Raw genomic sequence first — 6,000 nt, forward strand, 5'->3', positions numbered from 1 at the left:
TGTTGGAAGTAGACTGGGTTATAATAGTGAAAAGAGGAGCCACTCAGCTAATTGAGTGTCTCCTTTTAAGCTATGCAAAAACATAAAAACTGCTAGAGGGATCTGGCTTGTAAAATAAAATTAGAGAAACTGAATTTACCTCTTTAGGAAATACACATTTCAGTCTACAAAATTCAAAAACATAAAAAGGCACTTCTAAACATTCTAAACTTTTTATTCCCTGGGAAATGAGATTTTTACTCACAAACAACAATACCTATATTTGTATGATATATTTCATTCAGTATATAAACAAATAATTTCAGAAGTATATATTACTCCTATAATAAAAATTCTCAAAAAATATTTTTCAACACATAGCTAGGTCATAAATTCAAGTGTATGCTGAAAAAAAAATAATTGGAAGTTTGACTGAAATAAATCAACAACAATGATTTATTTAAATCTAATAATTTAAATTTATTTTTTAAAATCTTTGTGTCACATGTTACTAACAAAGAATTCACATAAACAGAATTATTAGAATTGAAAGTAAATCTGTATCAAATTACCTAAAATTATTAGTGCCAGAAATTGTTTCATAATGTCCTAAGTCCAGGAGGGAACAGAACTTAGTTTATTAAAAATAGTTCTATAGTCTCTCAATTAAAAGAATCTTAAAAATTAGAATATATCTCTTCTAAAAATATATTGAACATGTAAATCTAGAATATCAATTCCAAATTACTTTTGCAATTATATGTACTTACACATTACTTAAGATGTCAAAATCTCACTACAGACATGGTATCGTTCCTACTTATAATCAGGAATATCAAAAAACCTTTATGAAGAAATTTATTTACACCCATAAGATCATCAGAGTACCTTTGATCCAGCCCATGAAATTCAAAAACACTAAACAATATTAATTCAAAAGTTTTAGAGTGATGTCAAAGTAACGGCCAGTCTGAGTGACACTCCTGATCTCTCCCCTTGAAATTTCAACAAATTCAACAACTATAGCAAAGCAACCCCAGTAAAGCTCACAGGCTTGCCTGAAAGATCCATGCACTGATGGACTAAAGGTGGGAAGGGTTAAGAAGGGGTCGGAAAATAAAATGCACTCCAGGTTGGCTCTGGAAAGAGGAAAGGCCCACACTGACAGGGATTGCATTCAGGGACCTCAGAGAGGGGAGAAGCTCATAGTGAATACGATTTTTTCTTCCAGAGCTACAGAGAATGGAGAAGCCTGAAATGATTAGGTCTCCTTCTGCTAGTAGGAGCAGTGAGATTGAGGGGCAGAGAAGGAGATACTAAACCAAAGCAGTAGAAGAACAAAGGGTCATAGACAGTGTTCCCACAGTCTGCCTGCAGACTTTACTTGGTGCAGAGACAAAGAAAATCAAAGTGCAGAATCACAGCATTCTTGACCCTGCTTAACTCACCTTGCAGGGTAAGGAGAGTGGTAGAGACAGACCCCACAGATAAATCTCAAGAGCCACACTCTCCCCTGAATAACAGAAGAGCTCTGTGACTGGTCACTTGGTCTGTAGAGACATGGGGAAGAGTGCCTGGAGGCCTGAATTCACCATTGTGAAAAGCATAAAGCTGTAAAACCCTCACAACAATGCCCCACTTACTAATGTCACTGTAGTCCCATCTTCATCACTGAAACATCAAAATCTTAGTAAAGGTCATATCAGGAATTTCATAGAACTAAAAATTGTGATACAGCACTACTATTTAAAAAAAAACAGAATAAACTGAAAATATTTTTCTTTTTTAATTTTATTTTTCTTAATTTTTATATAATTTTTTATTTTGTGGATATTTTGTTTGCTTTTGTGTTTTTTTTTTGGTTTTTGTTCTTTGTTTTTTCTGGTGCTTCTCTTGTCATTAATTTTTTTAATTTTATATTTTTTATTATATATATTTTTTATTTTCTTAGTTGGTTTTTGTTAGAGTTTCACACAATACCACTCTTAAATGCCATCAATGAGAAGAAATTGAATACGATGCCTAGAGAAGACAGAGACGTAGTTCAGAATAAAAATAAAAAATCTCCAAAATTAAATCTCAATTACATGGAAACCTTGTAGTTAAAGGATAAAGACTTCAAAATTAAAGTTCTGAAAATGGTCATTGTGATACAAAAAATATCAATAATAGGCAATTTAATGAAGTCAAAAAAATTAATGAACAAAATGAGTACAAAACCAAGAAGAATAAAACTTTTAAAAAAGAATCAAATGGAGATGAGAAACACAATACATAGATTTATAAAGGAGGTAGCAAATTTAGCATATAGAATAGGCCAGATAGAGGAGAGAATCACTGACATCAAAGACAGGCAACTAGAGATGCTACAGAGAGAAGAGGAGAGAGACTCAAGCATTAAAAAAAATAATGATAGAGCTTCACAAAAATTATGTGACTCCATCAGAAGGAGCAATAAAAGAAAAATGCATATATCAAAAGAAGAAGAGAAAAAGAAAATGGAGAGCCTATTCAAACAAACACATAATGAGAACTTCCACAGCATATGGAAAGAATCGAATCCTCAATCCAAAAAGCAAACAGAATGCCAAATTAACTCAACCTAAACATACCATATCCAGGGCATGATGTAATAAAATTGTTAAAAATCCATGACAAAAACAAAACTAAACAAAAAACAAACCTCAAAGCAAAAAAGGAAAATAATATAACATATAAAAAAAGGCTTATTACGCTATCATCAGAAATTTCACCAGAAACTCTACAAAAAATAGAAAAAAATGAAGTGGCTATGAGAAGGAGGTGCAGTGGGAAGGAGGAGAGTAAAAGACAAATATGTAGTGATGGAAAATGGTTTGACTAGGTGATAAGAACACAATGTAATGGGCAGTTCAAATGTCATAGAGATATTTACCTGAATCTTATGTGTTCCTATGCATCAAAGTTACCCCATTAAGTTTAATTTCTTTGGTAATTAGATAGAAAAACAGAGAGATGAAAGAATGAAAGAAAAATTGATTTTTTTGGATCCACTTACTTATGCATTCATTGGTTGATTTTTGTATGTGTCCTGACTGGAGATCTAACACACAACTTTGGCATATTGTTACAATGCTCTAACTGGCTGAGCTACCCAGCTTGAGCAATGCCTAAAACCACAGTGGAAATAGAAAATGCTTTTAATTGTTTCCATTATAAAGTTTTATTCTCATGGAGAAACTAGACAAAGCAAACTATGATCCCTCTTGCTTCCTTTGTTTCATTTTCTTTCATTGACCTTTTTCTCTTGGTGCATGGCTCTACATTTTGTCCTCACTTATTAAACAGAAGCTAAGTAAACTGTAAGCAAAAGAGTTTATTTTGATAGCCCTTTAGTTCTAGATGAAATTAGGCAGAAATGGCCCATTGAATGAGGGGCTGTCTACTACATAAAATGGAAAAACATATTTAGCTTTCAGCTTTTGACACTAATTCTCCAAGCACAATTTCAACAGTTAGCAACAGGTAAGGCCAAATATTTAATAAATATAGCAAATGAGACATTTAAAAAGCAACCAGTAATGTTAAAAGAAAAAATTATTTGACCAAATTTAAACTACAGTAAGTTCTTAGAAGACATAAAACACAAAAAAATATAAAATATGGTATAGATAACATAAAGTATGGAGGAGGAGGAGTAAAAATGTAGTGCTTATAGAATATAGTTGAATTTAAATGCTCTTCAGCTTTAAATAGTCTATTATAAGTATTGAATAATATACATAAAGCTCATCACAACCACAAACCAAACACTTAGAAAATATATCCAAAAAAGAAAGAAAAGGAACTCAAACAAAACATTGAAGAAAAACAGTAAACAACAAGAAAAGGGATCAAAGGAAGAAGAAAGAAAAAGAAAAAATTATAAAAACAACCAAAAATTAACAAAATGGCAGTAATACATACTTACCAATAACTACGTTAAGTGGAAATGCCTTAAATGCTCTCTAATAAAAAGACATGGGGTGGCTGAAATGTTAAAACATGACTCAGGAATTTGCTTCCTATAAAAGACTAAATTCATATTGAAAAATACATATAGACTATAAGTATAGGAATGAAAAAAAGGATAAACTTTGAAAATAAATATAAATTAAAGTACATAGAAGAAGACATAGGTACTAAACTCATGGACCTGGGTTTTAAAGAGCATTTTATGAATTTGACTCCAAAGGCAAGAGAAGTGAAGGCAAAAATTAATGAATGGGACTACATCAGACTAAGAAGTTTTTGCTCAGCAAAAGAAACTGATAACAAAATAGACAGTCAACTAAATGGGAAATGATATTTTCAAACAACAGCTCAGATAAGGGCCTAATATCCAAAATATACAAAGAACTCATAAAACTCAACAACAAACAAACAAACAATCCAATAAAAAAATGAGAAGAGGACATGAACAGACACTTCTCCCAGGAAGAAATACAAATGGCCAACAGATATATGAAAAGATGCTCATCTTCTTTAGTTATTAGAGAAATGCAAATCAAAACTGCAATGAGATACCACCTCACACCTGTTAGATTAGCTATTATTAACAAGACTGGTAGTAGCAAATGTTGGAGAGGCTGTGGAGAAAAAGGAACCCTCATACACTGTTGGTGGGAATGTAAAGTAGTACAGCCATTATGGAAGGAAGTATGGTGGTTCCTCAAAAAACTGAAAATAGAACTACCTTATGACCCAGCAATCCGTCTACTGGGTATATACCCCAAAAACTCAGAAACATTGATACGTAAAGACACATGCAGCCCCATGTTTATTGCAGTATGGTTCACAGTGGCCAGGACATGGAAACAACCAAAAAGCCCGTCAATAGATGACTGGATAAAGAAGATGTGGCACATATACATTATGGAATACTACTCAGCCATAAGAAATGATGACATCGGATCATTGACAGCAAAATGGTGGGATCTTGATAACATTATACGAAGTGAAATAAGTAAATCAGAAAAAAACAGGAACTGCATTATTCCATATGTAGGTGGGACATAAAAGTGAGACTAGAGACATTGATAAGAGTGTGGTGGTTACGGGGGGAGGGGGGAGAGGGAGAGGGAAAGGGGAGGGGGAGGGACACAAAGAAAACTAGATAGAAGGTGACAGAGGACTATTTGAATTTGGGTGATGGGTATGCAACATAATTGAACAACAAGATAACCTGGACATGTTATCTTTGAATACATGTATCCTGATTTATTGATGTCGCCCCATTAAAAAAATAAAATTATTAAAAAAAAAAAGAAACTGGACCTGTAAATGTGTATACCTACCTCAGAATAACAGATACATATAGACTGAAAGTAAAGGGGTGGAAAAAAATATTTTATGCAAATGAAATAGAAGAAAATAGCTGGTTAGTAATACTAATATCTTACAAAATAGCCTTTAAAACAAAGGTTATGGTAAGGCACAAAGAAGGTCATTACATAATGATAACAGGAGCAATACAAAAGGAGAATATAACCACTCTAAATATGTATGCACGAAATATAGGAGCACCTAAGCATATAAAGCAGATTTTGATGGACATAAGGGGCAAGATTGACAGCAGTACTATAATAGTAGAAGATTTTAATACACCACTAACATCAATGGATAGATCCTCCAGACAGAAAATTAACAAAGAAACAGTGTTATTAAGTTAATCGCTAGATCAACTGGAATTAATTCATATCTCCAGAATATTTGACCCCAAAGCAGCAGAATATATATTCTTTTCCAGTGCTCGTGATACATTTTCTAGGATAGACCACACGTTAGGACACAAAACAAGTCTCAGTAAACTTAAGAAGACTGAAATCATATCAAGCATCTCCTCTAATCACAATGGCATAAGACTAGAAATCAACTACAATAGAAAAACTGAAAAACATACAAACATTTGGAGGCTAAATAACATGTTATTAAATAATGAATGGGCTAACACTGAGTCCAAGGAAGAAATAAAAAATTTTCTAAAAACAAAAGGAAATGAAC

This window comes from Saccopteryx bilineata, chromosome 3, assembly GCF_036850765.1.
Source record: "Saccopteryx bilineata isolate mSacBil1 chromosome 3, mSacBil1_pri_phased_curated, whole genome shotgun sequence".
NCBI classification, from domain to species: Eukaryota; Metazoa; Chordata; class Mammalia; order Chiroptera; family Emballonuridae; genus Saccopteryx; species Saccopteryx bilineata.